Genomic DNA, 20827 nt, shown 5'->3' on the forward strand with positions numbered 1-20827 from the left:
GGATAGTATGTGAGTCAGTAATATTGCCTAAGGCCATGAGGAGTGAAATAAGGTAATGAGGCAAAAGATCACAGTAACTATTGATTCCTAAAAGGTATATATATATATGTGTGTATATATATATATATATATATATATATATATATATACGTATATAAAAATACTTCCAAAGCCAGTTTGTTGTCACTAGTCAAGGGGATATTAGGACATGTAGTGAAGACTCAGGAAATAATGTCCTTCGTCCTACATGTTGCTGTAGGAGGAAGGTAACATAAAGGCAGCAGGAGGCACAGACCTATGGCGTGGGAACTGTTGTGCTAAGACAGGACAGTAACTGAAATGTCAACCCAGAACAAATATTTACTTAACTTACCCTTGCTACATTTCTGTAGCAAGACCAGGAAGTAAACAAACTGTTGACTTAGGATGAACGTATTTGGCATTTTTTCCAAATGGTAAATGCAACAACACAGTAGTTGAGAACTGCATGAAAAGGAGGGGAACATCAAGTAAACTGGTCCACGCTCAATCAGCTTCCCTGATTCACCAGGGAACATGGATAATCAGTCTGAATAGAGTGAGCACATACAGAAGATGGCAGGTCACAGAAAGTAAAGGGGATAAAGAGCTCGCAAAATATGAAGCGGGACCAACAGTAGAGATCAGCAACAAAGAGCCCACTATCTGAAAACTGACTGCTATGGAGGCAAACATCCTTCTCCAGACTGCCTCAATACACAACATGGGACATCTCTTGGACCCCCTATGCTGTGAGCACTGACTTGACCTTAATTGATCCTTATTTACTCTGGGGGTGCTTTTATAGTCCACCCATGGCAAATGGCCTGAATAAGTACATCTGGTAAGATAAAAATGCCATTGCACACAGCTTTGGGGAATACTCCTCAGTGACCCAGAATGAACAGCCATCAGTAGACAGACTGCTTTCCTGAGCATTGAAGCTTCCACCTTACCAGTGGACTTGGATGAAGTACACTATGCATTGTACCCTGACGTGAAGTTCGGTCAGCACAACCCCATACTTACCAGTATGATACTCAACACATATGCCCTCCCCCAATAGGTACATGGGAGCATTACCTCTCTGGTGTAGCTATAATGGGGCTGTAGACAGCATTTTACTGTAGGGGTCACTGCTGAGACAGACACACGTGCTGTAAGTGTGCAAGTTACTCTTGTTGTTTAAGTAGTGTTTTATCTAGAACTATTGTTTTATTGATTTTAGTTAACAGGTACTTGAATTAGGCAAGGGTTCATCTATTTCCCTGGCATAACCATACCCATGCTAATCAACCAGCTGTCACAGAACACCACGATGAAATTCAGTGTGCAGAAAGCAAAGGTATCAACAGCCACAAATTGATCTTTGAGACCCAGTGCCATGGCTGTGCCGTGACAGATTGATGGAACATGTAGGTAGCATCAAGGCTGCTACGAATGAGTCTAGCCTAATCTAAGCTTGCTCTGCTGTGTTTTAGCTGGCCGAATAAGATCTGTCTTGGGCCTGGAAGTAGTTGAACATGGCATCAAATCCAAGTCAGTATGTTTTGCTGCCAGTGGTGAATATGTACCCTTTTAGATATGTATTTCATATATGGAAATTTAAGTTACAGCTTTATTCTGTGTTCCCACTCTTTCATAATTTAAATTCAAGCCAGACACGAAAGCTAAAAAAAACAAACATAAAAGCCCTTCAAAAACAAAAAACCACACACACCTCAGTGCAAAGAATAGGCATCTTTCTGGGTTTATGTATGTAAATTCTTAATCTGAATTACAACTGAAGAGGACTGTTTCCATGCATTATATTCTCCTCAAAAGACTTGATTTTTTTGCATGTAAGATGGACGTAATCACTAACTAGTTTATTCACTGCATATCTGCTATTAGGAAAAATAAATTTTTCATTAAACACAGATTTGTTTATCTCTAGCTTTCATGCATAATATTTTTTTTCTATTTATAGACTTCAAATACCTCCTGAGGAGCAATGATTTTTTTTTAAACTGATTGAAGCCAGGCACATTAGAATTGTCAGTCGTGACAACTAATTCACACTGTTCATCTATAGACAAGAGTGATTCCAGGTCCAAAATCTGACAAAAACAAGAATATGTGCTCTGAGAAGTGGAGACATGACTAGGGCCAAACACACCATAGCAATTGCAAGTATTAGGTGTTATGTGGACCCTACTAAACAAGGAGCAACAAAAACTAGCTAAATAATTAAAGCTGCATAATTAATACAATTTGTACAATGTGATAAAGTATTGTTTATAGGATATCAGTACAAAGCACAATGTCTTTTTTGATCATATAACAAACTAACAGTTGAGCAAAGTTTTGATTTCTTAAGAACAACATAGAGACAATAAATGCATTCCAAAGTCTTTGCATATCGAGAGTGAGTCGTGCTTAGATCAGCATAGTTAGGTTTCAACTACACTCTCACAGAAGCCAAAGCAACATAAAATAAATCTTCAATTATGACTCAAGAAAGAAAGGGAAACTTTCAAGGAAGTGCCCTGAAACTTTTTGCTTTCAGTAACTACCATGAAATCCGAAAGGATGACTAAGGGAACAATAACTCAAGAAGAATATAAAGAGGCGTTATATTTGAAGTGTAACATAAGTGTTACTGAATCAAATGCTTAGCCTTGAAGTGCAAGATATAACTCAGAAAAAACATGATGCCTGCCTACACTTTGCAAGATTTGAAAGTCAGTTTCGTAAGTTTGCCCCAAATTCAGTTTATCTGATGCTTGAAAGCAGCTTATTCTAGCAAAACTGATTACAAAGGCAAGATACTTCATGTGACTAAAGACCAAGTTTTTACATTTGCTATTTCCAAAGAAGCAAAGAGACATACAGAAAAAAAAGAAATTTTGGACACATCCAAATTTGTCTGAAGTTGTAGGTCTCAAAGGACGTAGTTTACTTCCTATGAGACCACAAGCACCTTTGAAAGGTGCTATTGTCAAATGTCGTGATAGGAAGATAAATCAGACTTGATTTTCAGATTTGCTAGCAATACATCTATTCAAAGTCAAGTCTGCAAGAACTTCAACTATGGAAGGCCTGAGTGCTTAAAACTAAGTGAAGTTTGTTTAAAATTGGGTGCAGGTACACAAAAGCACACAAAATGACCATCTTTGATGAGTTTAGCTACATTATTCTCTTACTATTGCACTGTAACTCTGTAGAAGAACCAGGAGACAAACTTAATTCTCTGGGAAACATCCAGCTTTAGCCCTACACACACCCATTCCAAGCCTCTGTTCTTCCTGTTTCAGTCATTTGAGATGTAACAATTTCTGAAAAGAACAGGATATTCCCATTTCAAAAGCAGAAACTACAGAGAAGATTCAAAAGGCACAAAAAACCTAATCTTTTATGAAACACTATCAGGAAACAGAGATGTACTTCCCCACCTTCAGAAAAAATGTCTAATCAAGGAGTTACTTAAGTGCCACATCATTTGCTTACTCAAAATACAACCTTTATTTTTCTAGGTCAATCACAAATTCCCAGACAAAGTTAATTTGAAGGCAAAACTGCTAACCCTATAGGCAATAGGGAGGAAAAAAAAAAGTAAAATAATCACAAGAGAAGAATCATTAACACTTGGATGTCTGCTACCTGAGTAAGTAGAAACTGCACATGCTTTACCTGTCCTCTTCAGATTTCCACAAAACCTCATTTTATATCTTGCATTTTACATTTTGCATTTACAAAGCAGTGACAAAACTGTTCAAGTTCTTAAGCAGTCACATTTATTTTGCCAGTGAAAGAAGAATTCACATTTCTGTAAGTTCTAAACTATATTCTATTACAATGACTTGCAGAAACACCCAACCTAATCCAAACAGGATCTTCAAAATTAACAACCCATGGCCACGTTTTTCCAATCATACTTAATCTTCCCAACATTGATTCAAGCATATGCAACAAGAAGAAAAGAAACTCTAGCATTAATCCAAACAAAAGACTTCCAAGCTCTATATGCCTTGCCAAATCAAAAAGAAAAATTGCTAGAATACAGAAGCTAATAGAAGGTGCATGCCTAAATATTTATGAATGGTAGCAGACGAAACAAATTCAATTTGTTTCTTCCTTTTTTTAGCATATTTTTTCACATGTGTCAGAAGCAGTCATCACAGCTTCATAGAGCTCAAGGTACCTCACCCACTACTTGCTCAGTTGGTTAGAGCATGGTGCTGCTAATGCCAAGGTCGTGGGTCAGGGACTATGCTGAGGGTTGGACTAGATGATCTCCAGAGGTCCCTTCCAACCCTACCATTCTGTGATTCTATGATTCTACTTGAACCAGATCTTTATACATTTTCTTTTGATCAGGACTTTTCCTTTGGCCTCTGGCCCACTTACTGTATTCAGCAACTCTTCAGCTATTCCGGGATTGTTCTTAAAGTCAAAGAACTCTTTCATTCCATAGCCCCATTAGAAACTTTTTTCCTTCTTTGACAGAAGATTTTTCTCTTTTGCTGACCATTCCCAGATTCATCTCAATACAGGGTATTAACCCATTCTTGCAGTATAAAGGAAAGCAGTATAACTGAGATATTCATAATAGTTATAAAATACTCTCTTATTCAGTATTAAAAAGTTTCTTTAATTGGACCAAAAATCTAAGTACCAAACAAAAATCTATTTAAACACCAGCCATCCTGACCTGAATTGTTTTCCACCTCTCTAGTACTGGGAACATAGTGTTCAGCAAAACACGAGCTCCCAAGAACTGACAGACCAAAGTTTAGCTGCAGGACTATACAACCTTCTGCTCTTGTTTCTACTGTTGGAATTCACAGCAGCCATTCAGAGCTAACTGAAAGCACTGAAACCGAATTCAATATGCTTGCCATATACTATGGTAGAAAGATTACAGCAGCTTAGCAGGAGAACTGTGATACAGAACGGCCTGAATAAACTAGTGAAATAAACTAGTACTAAGTATGTGCTTAAAGAAAAGTACAGACACCCTGAGAATTCTCATCTTCCTCTTTTCTCATTGCAGTTTAGACCTTACAAAAGCCCAGCACATAGGGGTTTTCTTGCCAAAGAATTCTCAGCAGTTATGTAGAAGGTAATTTGCTAAAAATTTCCTATATCCTTCAAATTAATATGGCTATTACAGTAACCTTAACCATACTAAGACTAGTCACTTGTCTTTGTAAACTCCCATCCCACTATTTCAAACAGTGTATTCCCATCTCACCTTCTCCTATTGGCTTTTTTTTTTTTTTTTAATCTGAATGCCATCTGCTTCAGGTGTGCATTACAGAAAGTCATTGCTAAGCCTGTTTTAGTTTTACTCTGGAGGACTTCGCACTGGGTCAGATTCTTCCTCCCAGGATATTTTTGTTTTCTTACTGTTACCTTTTCCATCCACCAGGACTCTTAATCTGACTCTATGCAGTATCATCCAACCACATTCTTGAATCCATTTATTAGCCCCCTTTTCAGAAATTTGAATGCTCTTTATGCTCATAAGTCTGCAGGGCCAGAATTGAATACAGTAGGAAGAGTGCTCAGAACAAACAGGGCCTCTTTAGAACAGACGAAGAAATAAATTGAGATTTTTCAGTCCAAGCAAGCCATTAAAACAAAATCCATTAAAATCCTCCTCTTCAAAGCTTCTCATTAGACTAGCCCACCTTTCATGTGCTCAGATTTATTCTCCATACTCTAAGGGGGAAGTAGACAATTGGGTAAAGGAATATGATATTCACTAACTTATTTTTTTGTAAAAAACAGTTTGTTTCCTTTTCCCAGACGAAAGCTTTATTAGTGATTAGCCTTCAACTTCCTGTTCACCTAAATCCTTAAGTCAAAAGAAAAGGAAATAGACTTCCTGTTAAGAGACCCTATTTTTTCAAGCTAAAAGCAGCTTTGTGGTATAGCCCAAGGCCTGAGTTTCTCTATTAAGCCTTTTAACAGAACAACAACACAACAATATTACTAGAATTTTAGCATTTTTGTCTCTACTGCTACAAACTGATTTCTATCAGAGACTATTTCTAGAATATTTAAAAAGGTAAATCATGACTTTACAGAGAACTGTAGAGTTGAGCTAAACATTTCTTGAACTGACAAAACATACTTGCTAGTCATGCTAGTAAGTAAAAGGCCAATAGAAAACCTATTGACCATCACCTAATGCTACTGAACTTCTTCCCGATAAGCTCTCTCTAAGCTCTCTCTCACTTCGGGAAAGGCTGAGAAAATTAAGTATTATTCTGGCTCAGTGGGAAATAGAGGAACAATGAAGAGAGATAACTCAATCTGCAAGACTGTTTGCACTAAATATGCTCTTACCAAGAAAACAGAGAACCTCCTAGAACAGAATCAGTAACATGACAAAGCAATAGCTAAATAAAGCAGTTGATTGACTAGTGAAACAACAGTGCATTTGCAAGGCAATAGATAGCCCCTATAATGAGAATTTAACTTATCTTAAAGAACTTTCAGCTACAGAAAAATACTTGCTAAAAAAGTTATCCACAAAAATGTAAACTGTTCACCAAGGAGTCAGCATCTGACAGTTCTCATCTGATATGAGACTTAAACCAGTGGCACTTGTCATTCTGTGATTATGTTTGACTATTCTATATAATTTTTACTAGTAAAATGGGGTAAAACATTAAAACCTACACTGGAAGAAACTTACAGTACAGCATAGCATTGATTGCTTTTCCATTATCCTAATTTATACCCGGTATCCCAGGTGAACTTACACACATTACATCTTAGGCTCCAGGAGATTTATCCTACATATATTTTGTTCTATTTCAAGATAAGGATATGATTTTTTGCAATCAAAGTAAATGCCATTAAACTTCAAATAGGATAATGTTTGCCAAGTTTGCTCTTCCCAGCAGGCACGTTACAGAAAAAAAAAAAATCTCTCTACTAACACTTATTCTTGTTTCAGCATAAAGTTACTCTGTCTTCAACCTTGATACCTAATTCATTTTCAGGAAATCCATACTGTCTCAGCCTTCAGAAACAGCCCCTTATTTTGAAAACTAAACAGCAAATGAAGGAAAATTTTCAGGCTCATTATTCAACATATTGTGAGGCCATCAAATGTACTAAAGCCATGCTTTTATGGAAAGAAATTAAGCTCAATTTATGTAAGTTTTAGTGTGACTCAGCCAAAAAAAATACAGAAAAATTAAGCTGCTGCTGCTGCTGCTACTACTATTAAAAATGCATAAGAAATCACAGCTATCAAGACAAGATCAAACTAAGCCAGTTTCAGTACTAGAGTGAAGTTCAGTTACCATTTTTAAATGGATTGTAAGATACTGTTTGACTAGAAACGCTGAGTAAATAGCTTTAATAGAAATTTCATGTTACCATAAATTTCATTTGGTATCTGAATCGTAACTGTAGAATCAGTTATGAAGCTGCATACCTACAATTAAGTTCCTATGGCACAACTAACCGTTTATTTTGGCTGTTTTAATCTTCCCTGAAAGCATTACGAAACCATCTAAAGGTATGAACAGGGAAATCCCACTATCTCATTAAGCCGTCTCATCTGCAGGCTACATCTATTTTTCTTTATGCTAGTCTGCTATTATGTGATGGTCTGTTGAGCTAATTTGGCTCACTAAACCAACAAGTAACCCACTTAACATGGCAGGGCAATAGTTTACAAGGGAACAGTGACTCAGTTGTAGATTCAGATAAGGCCCAGCACAGGGGGCAGGTGTGAAGAGGAAGTCTTGACAAAGAAAGACTGGACTGACTGACTACAACAGCAAGCTCTTAGAACTACTCAGCTGTCTTATCAAAATCACACACTTTTCCTCTCTCTCATGAATAAATACAGTGGTATCTCCTTCATGCTGTCAACTTAGATTATGTTCTGAGATACCAATCTTCCACCACGTAATCACCTGATTCTAAGATTCTAAACAGCAAGGATGTCTGGCCTCACGGTCAGTCCTTGCAGCTTGCAAAAACATTGTCCTGGTCTTTGGACCATAAATGTTTCGTCATCTTTTGAATCTCCAGAAAATTGGATCTTCCTAAGTGAATAATCCCTCTACCTCTCTCCACTTGGAGACTTCTTTTTAATATTTTTTTTCCCTATTACTAAGGCACAGGATCACTAGCATAGTCCAAAATCCAGGACCACGCTAGTGATGAACAACATATCAGCACTATGGCAGTAATGTGGTTTCAGATGATAATCGCACCCAACATGCATGCACCAACAAGACAGCACTTACTCATACTGGGTAGCTCACAATCCCTATGTGCTGCACTGCTGCATCTCCACCTTTACCTCTGTGCCTCTTCCTGGAGCTTGGCTGCACTTCCTGCATATCTCCTTTGTTTTAGCAGAAGACAGAAAACAGAAGTAGGCAATGCTCTATTTCCTAGTAAGAAGAGGCAAGGAGGGAAAAGGGCTTCCTGGACTGCATACGATGAGAGTTGCTATGAAAGCAGTTCCTGCTTCTCAAGGGAAGGTGGCTTGCATATGAAAGGTAAGAAGGCTTTTCCAACTCCCTTGACTTGCCCCATCTACTCTAAGAATAAAGCCTACGAGATCAATCTGGCTCCTTATCAGATGTAACTGGCTAGAACACAGAAAATTCTAACAGACACATTAAAGCTGGTGTGACTGGAGGATGAATGGGAAAGTCTGAGTGAGGAAGCACCAGAACAAACAGCAGCAGAAGGGCCATAGGCCTGTATGTGCTGACAGCACTTAGATTAGCAGGTTATCAAGATCCCAGTATATCTAAATGCAGTTTCTCAGGACAGCCAGGTAAGGAGATAAAAGACAATAAGTAAATCTTAATTACTCCCAGAGGTAGGATAGGATGGACAAACTAATCACTGTCAGCTCCCAAGGGCTCAAAAAAAAAAAAAAAAAAAAAAAAAAAAAAAAAAAAAAAACAGCACATGACTGCCAGCCTAAGAGTAATCCAGAAGAAAATGTAGGAATTTTTGCATTAGACAACTTAGTACAAGATCTTATCAAAGGGGAAGGAGATATCTATTTACAAGAAAAATAATCTAAGGTGATTCCTCTCACTTACACTTGTACTTTCACAGATTTCATCCACTCACTCTCTCACACCCATGTACACGCAAGCACCAAGACATGTCTGTCCCACTAGTCTAACCAAGGTTATCTGTGTGCAATACAGTTCAACAAAAGCAGGATAGCAAGTCCTTGTCATGTCTGCAGGTTCTGTCTATGCTGTGGTCTTATCAGAGCGCAGGCCTTCTGGTCTGCGTAAACATAAGCAGCACATTCCCCCATTTTACTGCTGGAAACATCATAACGAGGACTCAACAGCTGGGCACTTTCTTCTCCATGTCACCACCAGAAATCCTGGCCAGATTTCCTGTATGCATATATCTCAGTGTCTGAAAGCTGCACAGATCACACTGAAAATGGTTTTAAGAAATGCTTTCTGGCCCTAGTTCTCACTGAGCTTTAGAGAACAAGGAGTTAGTGCAAGCAAAGAGCCCTCAGTTCTCAACCACAGTTCCCTGAACCCCTTATACAATAGGAGAAGGTATTTCCCTTGCAAAAGATTCAGATAGCATTGCTCTCTACTACACCATAACAAATATGGGCTGCATGATCTTACCCAAGATTGTAACCAGACCTTCATTTTGCAAGGAGTAGGTAGGTGGTTATGGTATTTGTCCCTGCTCATAGGCTGCAACTGAACAGGTAACTTCAAGAGTCAGAGTAAACCACAGATTATTTATTAAATATTAAAAATAATAGAAAAGGGGACAAGCAAAAGTGGAAATAGGCAACCAGGGACTGGTGCTTAGCCACTTTTAGTTTCAGGGGGGCTGCAGCTGTTCCTTCAGCTATGGTGTGAAAGTATCATGTCAGCTGTGAGCACTGTCCAGTCTTCTAACTGGTTATTTGCTACCCTGAGCATGTGCCTAAAACGTTATGGACAGTCTGTGGAAAAAAAAATATTGCAACTATCACCTAAAGAAAACTACTGATTTACCAACAGAACATTGAAAATGTCAAATAAAGTTTACTGTAGCACAGAAAACAACAATTCTGTGATAAACCGATGCATTAGGCCTTGGAGAAAGTTCCACTTTTGCCTTTTATGATCATTTTATATACACTTAACTTGACAGTGTGTTTTGTGAAAAAGAACCTGCCAGTTAGGGAAAGGAGCTAGGAGATAGGGAAGTTAGCAGACAGTACATAACTGATGGCTGTGTCCTCGAAGAAGAGCTGAGGGGCAGCTGTGTGTGTGTGGGGGGGAGGGGTCTGGAAGGTGCCAATGGCTGGATGATTGCAAAAGAGGCATGGAGGCAGCAAAACTGCAATAACCACACATGCTCTCAGAAAAGTTCAACTAAAGCACACTCTTGAGTCACCCCCTGGCAACCCCAAAGACCCCTACAGAAGACCGTAAGACAGTCAAAGTGCATGCGTAATCACAATGTGAATATTATAATTAGTTCCAGGAAATGTTATGAATATGTAAAGTGATTCCAGGAAATCTAATGAATACGCATGAGAGAAAGCTTTGTTTGGTGCGACATGCAGAATGCACGTTAGGAGGAATGATCCCCCCATGCACCAGCGCTGCAACAAAGAATGCCTGCTTTCTAAAACTTTAAATTAAGTTTTAGAGGGTTTTGTTTTAAGCCAGATTTTACAGCAACAAAACATACTGTTTAGGTTATTAAAAACAAACATCTTCTAATATTAAGTCATCGCCCTCTTGCAAACACCATAGTAAAACATGGCAGCATCTGGTTCATTAAGGTTGTCAAATGTGGTGTCAGGCCCAAGGATTCTTCGGATGTTCACTAACATAAGCGAGAATCGTTAAAGAGCAAGGACTCTAGGTGCAGCACAACCACAAATAATAAATATTTTATTATTCACTGTAGATTGCAATCTCTCAGTCTAATTTGCTATAGCCTGGCATTACATACTATGCTACCTGCGCTTCAGGTTTGCAACTGGGTTGTCGTATCACAAGTTCCAATCCCTGGAGAGGAATCAGGGTATGGGCATCCCTTAGACCAGGCAGGGTATCCTGTAGTCAGGCTGGCTATGTGGAGCAGGCTCCACCCCCGCACCAAGGTGGCTTTGATCTCTTACAGCTTCCTTGTTGTTCTACCCAGTAACAGTAGTTTAAACCAATCACAAGCCCAACAGTCTTTCATCCAATCATGCCTCATTGTTTCCTAGCTGTTTTCCCAATTTCCACTCCTTATCGCTACTGCTACACAGTTCTGCAGCCTGGTACTTCAGGCCGTAAACACCCCCCACATGGTTGCCAAATGGTGGTGGACACATGAGCACATTCTGCTGCGATAGGGGCTGTGCTATCCTTGAGGCCCATCCTTGACTGCAGGCCCATGACATCAAGTCAAGGACCTTTTCAGTGCAAAGGGAACAAGAAGTAACAGGGAAAGTAATAAACAAAGAACACAAAGACACAAATCTGATAAGCAAGCCCTAAGGGAGGCACTAACAAAAACCAAATACTCTTCAGCCATGAACTGATGGGCCGCTAAGAAACCACAAGCATAGCTTTGAAGAGGGTCAACTTGGACTTTGTAATTGATAAGAAGGGGAAACAAGATGAATGTGAGTAGGGGTGGGGGGACGAAGAGGAGGCACTTATGGGACTATGCAAAATTTAAGGAATGCTATGGGAGGGATCAAGGCTGAGGAAAAGAGCGAGGAACAAGGGTAGGGGGAAATAAGAGAGGAAGAAGGATAAAAGGGGCCAGTCACACACAAGCAGGGGTTAGTTAGTACACTTGCCTGACTAAGCCCCACATCTGATCACCGTAGCCTATCCTATCTTCCTATTAATCCCTTCTTAAATATCTTTATGCATAATTTCAATTTTAGCCCACATATAAGAGCTACAAGGTCTAAGTTCCAGCATCTGGAGAATGCGTCACAGGCCACTGGGCTCATAGGTCTATGTCAGCAACTGGAAGGACCAGAGCATACATGTGAGAGGTCTAAGAACCAGTGACTGGAGGGACATCAGTTGTTTATATTTTTCTCCAGTTGATTTAACCCAATCTGCATAGGCATGCATGCGTAATTTCCTAGCAAATTTCAAGCTGGACATGCCAGTGAGTAGGAGGAAAACCTGCATATGGAAAGACTCAAAGCCTGAAATAGGCATGGGTAAGAGCATCCAGGGTCCATTCATGAATACTAGGCAGGCTGAATACCCATGCTGGTATTTGACAGATCCATGACTGTTGCAAGGCAAGTGGGTCTCATCTGATTGCATGCATCTGTTTACTAGTGAACAGCAGGCTGGGCTGGTCAGTGACTAAGAAGAGATCTGTGTACTGGGTAAGAGTGTCAAGGATCCAGATGGACATATTAGACTGAGGACCCATCTTAATATTCAAGGGATCTATCAATGTGGATGTACTGGTGTATCTTGCAGCTGAGGGTTTGTGTGTTTTATGGGAATTCCAGTAGTGTTGTATGTGGGCGTTGCTAAAGGCAATGCTCTGTTTGTTTTATCTATGTGGGTGGGTGTGTTACCAGTGTGGGAAGTGGAGGAAGGGGTTAGTTTTGGTGTTCATATTCAGCTTTGCTATTGGCCAAACCTGGTGGGAAAGTTGCAGCCACATCCATTTGCCTGGAACAGAGAACTGGACTCCAGCAGCCAGGAAGGAAGAACCCATACGTCCTTTACTGAGGTGGCAGCTTTCTAATATACCTTAACACAATACTTTTATTTGGACAGGGATAAAATGTAGATTATTTTATTTCTATTTTACTTAAGATACAGATATCCCTATAACATTGTACTGCCATTTATTCAGAAGTGGTCTGAAGTCTCAGACTCGATCTTATATCTTGTTATCGTCTGACAGCTATTCTTAATGAGGATAAAGTCCAGAACAGATGCTTAACAAAATTCAGCAGGTTTACTAACAACACAGACCCGTAGCAAAATGAATGATCCAACTCCCAAGTACTTCTACAGCTCTCATTTACACAAAATAGGCTCATAAAATGATTAACTGTACATTTGTCTTGGCCAAATGTTTCCAGCTTACATTCAATTGCATTTATAAGACTGTAGTTGGTCACCTTAATGACCACCTTGCACTCTACAGACCTTACTGTATTACGTCACATTGAATTTTGTTATCAAGTTTTGTCTTCACCATTCTGATTGTTACGTCTGCCTGCTACAAGAAACATTATTTTAGTACAACTTGAGGAATTAAAGTTATATAACTTAAATACTTATTCAGAGGTAATAATTAAAAAAGCACTCCTTGACATTTGGTAATGGACCTGTTCTCCAGTCCTAGAACTATAGGATTATACCTTGTAACATCATCTCAAGAATTAAGAGACTGTGGGAATTACGGCTATAGCTTGAAGAAAGGCAGGAAGGAGGCCATTCTTCTTACCATAAATGAGATAATACAGATAAACACTATACCACATACCAAGAATCAGAAGGACTCAATACAGAAAGATCTGAATTTGTCACAAGCAGCATCTAAATCAAGCTCAGAGAGACTACTCTAAAAAATAAAGTTAGTTTTCCTGCAAGTCCTATGCACTTCTGACACTTGTAAGGGCCATACTTCGTAAGCAGTTTTCAAACTCTAGTTCTCTGCTCATTAGTGACACACCAAGACTACAGGAGGTGTCACTGTTCAGTATGGGCTCAAAAGAAGTCTCCAACATTGTATTTGATTGCTTGATGGCATCAACCAAGCTTTTATTGCTTATGCTGCTCAGCGGAAATACTAAGTTCAGTCTGGACTAGCTGCTAGCATGAGAAAAGTCTTCAATACAAACTCCCAAAGATAATTTTCAAGGAAAGATCATTAGTGACATGGATAATAGTCACCGTACAAATTTATGTCTAATATTCTATTCATAAATCTACAGCTGAAATGTTTTCTAATACTAACATCAGATAGTACTTCAAAGGTGAATAATCTTGTCTCTGTAGCGTAGTTCATGTATATTTACAGGTATTTATTTCAAGTCTATGCATTTATAGTTCATACTTTTTCTAGTTGTGAGTATTACTGTGATGGAATAGGCCAGCTAATGATAAAGTAGATTCCAAAAATGCTCTTTCCTGAATGGAATGACTTTTAGAAGAAAATGCCTACATATCCATGCTACAGCTGCAGATCTCTACTTCATGGAAGCAACTACAAAATGCACTTCAAGCTGAAGATGTTCCTACTGTCCTCCAAGTTTCAAGGCAATAAGAATTGTCTTACACCATCAGCAGCTGTGGGTACTTCTTGCTAAAATACTGGTCTCAAATCATTCAGCACCTAGTGACTACTAATTGCAGAACACTTTGAAACCTGTATGGGACACTGAAGTGCAAACTTTAAGAAATTAATTGAATTGTCATGCAGAACAATGGTAACCTTTCCAAACCACACACTGGAAGAGTTCTTCTGGTATATCTGCATTTTATAGAGAGCATTTATACAAGCAATAGGGCATGTTACTAGCTTCAGAATTGCAGAGGTACTTAAAAAAAAGAAGTATAATAGCTGTAATAACTGCTTTATTTTCTCTATTGGTTTCTGAAGTTTGCTATATGCTGTAGCTTACATGAAGGAGACTGTTCTCCTTGAGTTGCCTCCAAGTTTAAAGTCCTTATATTTTTGGTTGTCTTTTGCAGTTTCAAAATGTTGAGATCTTGTGATATGTATTTAAAAAGTAACACAAATAAGAGTCAGATAGATTTTAACAGTGTCTAGTGATCCATGCATGAAAATCAAAACTCTGTTCCCTGTCAGTAATGGGAAACAACTGGAGTCCTTTGAAAACCTGTGGCTGTAACAGTTCTAGGCAAACTTAGAAGCACTTTTTCCCTTATGTTTCTAATTGAGGTTTAGAAACTTGCATTTCCCCCAATTGCCTTCTTTTCCCCTTCAGATGCACTGATGCCAACTGCTTATAGTGCTTCAGTGTGAACCAGACTATGGACATTAATATGGATTTTTGTTTTTTTTAAGTCACTTGCTTCAGCAATATTGTTAGAATGTGTCCCTTCAGACAGCTGTGATAACATCTCCTGGAAAAGGAGGAACTTGCTGGTCTTTGCTCCTAGGAGGGGCATGTCATTAAGCTAAAAGTGCTATTTTTATGAAGTATCTACAACCTGTAGCAACAGTATCATTAGACAGTCTATGTCACTGATAGTTAATGGTGCATCAGAAAGTCTCCAGGCAGATTTTGAAGTCCAATTTGATGTCAAGGAACAGCTTCCTTTAACTGATGTCCAATGTCAGCAGCAATCAGCCATCACTGACAACCATAATATACAGTTTCACTATCTTTCCTTGTCATTTTTTTTCCTTGGGAGTTACCAGCAGACTCTACAGTTTCTCATTAACTCTTATAGTCAGGCTTAAAGCATGAGCTACTACAGGAATTAAGATAGCTAAATAACACCCTTTGGAATTGGACCTTCTCTCTTCCTTGACCCTGTTCCTTCTATGCTGTTTTCTGTCTTCTCTCTTCACCCTCTTTTGACCTTTAAATTAGGGTGACAGTGGGGTTTAACATCTTTCCCGTGCCCACCTGCTTTTTATTAGTCATCCACAAACACAAGAAAGGCTCAGCATCAAACTAGCAGGCCAATCATTGTGTTAATTAGGACTAAGAGAGTCCAGGAACACTCTGTGACAAAACCATACATCTCCAGTCCACTGATACATTGCTTGTGGCTGCAGCAAATGAAACAGTGCAAGTTCAGCACATTCAGGGTTTCTGAAATGATGCTCCTTGTTTGCCATTTGCAGTCAAAAACCAATGGCCCCAAGTGGTGGATCAGAAGACCTTAGTAAGCAGTTCAGTTGGTCCATTAATGGGCAAAAGGCCTGGCAAGAAAGACTGTGGAGGGAGCACATATCCTCATCTGGCTCAGTCACCTCTGATAGAATAGAGGCGTGATGGTGACTGGCATGGCACAACAAGCCCTGCTATTACACTTTGATCACCCTTCCTCATGGAAGAGAGGAACAAAATGAGCATGGAATTAATGCTTTGCATTGTATTTGCTTTTTAAAAGCTGAGATATAAAGATAATCAAGTACCAGAACAGATTTGGCTACAGAAACTATCTAAAGCATACAGCTATCTGGCAACTTTATAAGTGGTATGGTTCACTGGCTTTTGAAAAGTCAGTGTTTGAAGGACCTTTTCCTGCCTATAAGAAAGGAGTATTTCACTGATCTACAATTATTTTGGTTAAAGAGTGGTGGGAAGGAAGGAGTGAAAAAGCATTGGTGCTTTAAGTAGTGAATAGAACCCAAGTGAAAAAAAACAAAAGTTCATATAAAAAACTGGCAGACCAGCAAACTGAAGTTTTCTCTATTATTAAGTAGAAAAGGAAAATAAGGCAAAACGTATTTCATATGAAGTGTGCTATAGTGTTTTTCTGCCAAAAATATCAGAGATCATGTATTAGCTTTTGAAAAAATACCTGTACGTTTGCTGTTTAAACATTATAACTTCCATAGCATGTTAAAAACAGCCTCTACCCTTTAAATGTGAAATACTATCTGACTCATTTTGGTGAACCACATGAACACAATGAATTAATGAATTAACAGTTTCTGATAAATGGCTTTGGAATCATCTAGGGCTTCATTCTATTACTCAGAGAGAGCTTTAAAATGGGGCAATTATCATAAGGATTTTTCTTTTCTTTTGTGAATTTTCTAGTAATATAGAAGTGATACGGACAGCTTTGCTTTCTCTCCCCCCTCCCCCGGGGGAAAAAAAAAGATATTTAAACAGTTGGGACACTGACTGGTCACTCTAAGAAAACCAGGTGAAAAAAAAATCCATCTAAGGAGCTTTTATTCTTTAATTATTAATGACAAGATCCACTCTTCCCATAGTTCTCAGATGCAATGGCTGGAAAACACTTACAGGAACCATGATGAGCTGGTTTTGTTTTGTTTTACATCCTCCCAGGAGGCTAGTTAGGAGCGGGGAAAAGCCTGACATTACCACAGAGCTCTTGGAAAGAGGTGAGTTAACCTCACAACGATTTCTGGGAAAAACAACCTCCAGCATTCCTACAGGCTTCTGAAACACACATGATGCTGAGGACTTCTGTAGGCATTTTAGTTAATGCTTTTCATTTGCACTGTGTCAAGAGAGTTTACGAAGCCTTTCAGTTTTAGAAATATGAAAAGGCAAGTATCCCTATTATTTGCTTTGAAAACAATAAATTAGATGATTCTTTCAGTTATACTTGAGTGAGAGTATCTCATAATATCCAAAGCACAGATAGCAACTTAAACTTCTTGGTGCAGAGGAGGGGGGGGCTTCTTTTGCTATATGGACAGGTTTTTCAGTTTAACAACACTACTCAGCTGTGGGTGTCCCTCTTATACAAGGCAGAGTACCAGGTCCTTATGGCACAGTTTCTGATGCCTACCTGAAACGCTTAAGAAAAATCACAAGCAAGCAGAGGAGTGCACCAGGGAGCTAAGCGCATGGGACTAGGAACATCTGGTTTCCCACACGCAACCCACAATCCAGAAGTTACTGCTTCAGATTTTTTTTTTTTTTTTTTTTTTCCTTTTTAAATGGGCACATCTCTCTCAGTCCCATCTCCCAGGTGGAGCCCCAATTCCGATGAGAACAGTCGGTAACACGAACCCCCGGCTTAAGGTGATAGGGGGAAGGGCGGCTCGGGAGGCGAACGGTCCGGCAGCAAAGCCACTCCGCAGATTTTATTGTGTCTGCTCAGCCACTAGCAAGACATTTAATTGTTTTTAATTGGTTCTGCGAGACAAGCGGCGAGTTATTTCGGAGCCCGAACCAGCTCCGCTTGAACTACCGCAGCAAAGACCCACGAACTAGTCAAACTACCTTTTTTTTTTTTTTTTTTTTTTTTTTTCCTGAGAGGGGGTAGCTTTTCGTTTTGTTTTGTTGTCTTCCTCCTCAGCTCCGCACAACGAGCCCGTCGCCCCCGCGACACCCCCAGGCAGGCCGCGGCGCAGCGCCCACAGCGCCGCTCACCCCCGCGGCTCCCCTAGCTCCTCGCTCGCAGCGGCGCGGCGCGGCCTCAGCTTCACCCCCACCCCCCATAACACCGCGGCTTTCGGGGAGCGCCCGGCCCGGCCTCGCCGTCCCCACCGCGGGGCGTCCCGGCACTTACCGGCGGGCCGTCAGCCGCGCCGCTCCCCGTTCCCGCTCGCCCCGCGCTCCCACGGACGCCCGCCCGCCCGGCCCCGCGCAGCGCTGCTTTCGCGCGCCCGCCCGCGCCGGTACCTCAGCCCGCGGAGGCGGAAGCAAGGCCGGCGGCCGCTGGCGCCCGCGCGCGCCGGCACTGCCGCTACCGCCGGCGGCAGCGGCGGGCAGCGGGGCGGCCGCCAAGCCCCGCCCCGGGGCGGGGGCGGGGCCCGGGCGCCGCCGAGGCGGAGCCGCCATTTTCTGCCCCCCTGCGGCGGCCGGGCGCCTACGCTGGGGCGCAGGCCGAGCTGTGCCGTGCCCCGGGCGTAGAAAGTATCCACGAAGGTAGTTAGTTAGACATCAGTTACACAAATTATCATTCACCAGGGTACGAGCAATTAGCCTAGGGGATATGAGGAAATATGAGGAAAGGTACTTGGGGGTTGTTGAGGTCGGACCAGCACCGAAGACCTCAGTGTCGAAAATCAGTTGCTGCGGGAGCAAACATCCTTCTGCAGGCCACCGACCGCAGCATGCCAGGCAGGTCCCGTGAGCCTGACAGATGTGGTGTGAGAGGGGAAGAAGAGCGAGGGAAAAAGTAATCGGGGGAGGCTTGTTTATTTGGGAGGAGGCTGGGTAAAGGAAAGGAGGTGCAGGGCTGGGGAAGTCATGGGTTCAAGAAAAGAGAAAATGAGGAATGCAGTATAAAGTAGAGAACACGGACGGGTGGGACTTTCCGACAGTAGGGGTGTGGATGCTTACGGATGGTGGTGTTCAAAAACGGAGGTGCCATGAAGTAAACATGCCAGGTTCCTCATTTCAATTCCAGCTCTATCCTGCAGTCTCACACTCAATTTAATCTCAGTCTGTGGTGATTTGTGTTTGTGCATCTCAGCCCATCTCGATGTCCAGATTCCATTATAATTACTCTAGATTACTCTGATTTTCAGCAAATTGGAGTCTGAATAACCTTTCCAAGTCAGGTTAGTATCATGTTTAATCCATACATAGGTCATTTCCTTCCAACTGAAAACCTCCATCAGTACCAGTGTTCCCAGAATCAATGACCAGATCTTCTACAATCCAAGTGGAGGCAGATGCACTTATTATTTCCATAGTCATTATCAATGATAAGAGGAAAATCCATCTTCACTAAAAGAAACATGGTTCTTCTTGTGAATGGGGATGCTGCCACCTGGATCTATTTTTTTCCTTATTACCTTATTACCTAGGTCTCTGTCTGGGCTTGGGGACACTGATAGCTTTCCCTGTCCCTGCCCACTCCCCAGGCCTTCCCTGCCCCCAGCCTGCATTTCAGCCCAAGCCAGGGCCATCAATCACTACCCCATGAGGAGGACCCCAGTTCCAGCCCCGCCACAGCCCTGCCCCTGTCTGCCACTGGCCCTTGACCCCTGGGCAACTGCCTGGCCCGGCCTCAGCCCAGCTTCGTCTCCATCTCTATGGTGGTGCCCAATGCCTGGGACTGGGGCTGCACCCAGGTGCCCACGGATGCCCTCCTCCCTTGTGGGGCGGTGGGATGGGCCCTGGTGATGAGGCCTGACCCTGTCACTACGAGGAGGCTCCCCCCCCCAACACACACAGTAGCTTCTAGCCCCTGGGGCATCCTGACAGCCTCTTCCTGTTCTAGTTTTTAGGTTAAGCCATGTCCACTTACTTATAAAGACAGTTTTTATATCACCCTCCCTTTTAAGATATTAAAGCCAGAAATGGTGAAAGCAAGGCAAGGAACCTGCATTTTTCAATGATATCCATAGGGTTGGAATAGATTTTTGAGTCTTCTGTGCCTTCTGTGGGATATAAAATGGCCAAGTATTCTTAATAGTTAATACATTTCAACAAATAATCCTTTCCATTTAGCCTGAAAATTGTGTCCTTTAGTCATCAACTTCAAATACAAAATGAAGTCCCCTGTCTTTCCATACATAGGTATTCAAAGGGCTACCTTTGCTTGTCTCACTTCTACTCTTTCAATCTCCTGATTTATTTTCTCTTGTATCTCTAACTATTCCTGATGTGTCTCAGTTACCAAGCTGCAATATCTCCCTCTGAAGGAGTTTCTTGGTGAAATTAAGGGCATAATGAAGAGCATCTTCATTCCAAACAAAACTTGGAAGGAGTAAATGCCATATGCCAATCAACTGGAACTTCTTGAAACTGTCAAGAACAAAGATAACTAGTCTTTTCAGTCCTTGCAGCTGTTATTCACTATCTTTCATACTGCCTTTGTGACAGTTCTGTTCTCACGCACTGCTTGCATGAGTCAGGATGACTGGTCCAGCACTTGTAATTTTTACTTCATTCCTCAGTCATGGACTGAGTAATGGTCACTTCACTCTTGAAGCAGGATCCTCTAGCCGAGTTAATGACCTGTGGAGTCATACCTGCAAGGTGTGTTCCCAGGTATCACATAACACATTATGACATACGTTTATTATTTCCTCTTTCCCCTTTCCTGTTTTCTTGATTTCAGTGTTTCTCTTGTGTGCACATATTTGCCATTACTGGTTGTGCTCAGGCTAGCAACTTCTTTAACAGCCATATCCACCATTATTCCATTCAGCTTCCTGATTGGGTTCC

The 20827-nt window shown here is 41.0% G+C and overlaps 1 protein-coding gene across 2 annotated transcripts in view; it reads right to left on the bottom strand.

The window, feature by feature from the left end:
- The window catches only part of RESF1 (retroelement silencing factor 1), a 43228-nt gene extending 24827 nt beyond the window's left edge, over nt 1-18401 (bottom strand). For both annotated transcript variants that reach the window (XM_062590225.1, XM_062590218.1), the window contains exon 1: nt 18329-18401. The gene's annotated coding sequence lies outside the window, so the exon portion shown is untranslated. The remainder of the gene's footprint in view (nt 1-18328) is intronic.
- Between the last annotated feature and the right edge of the window lie 2426 nt (nt 18402-20827).

This window comes from Rhea pennata, chromosome 1 (genome assembly GCF_028389875.1).
Source record: "Rhea pennata isolate bPtePen1 chromosome 1, bPtePen1.pri, whole genome shotgun sequence".
NCBI lineage: Eukaryota > Metazoa > Chordata > Aves > Rheiformes > Rheidae > Rhea > Rhea pennata.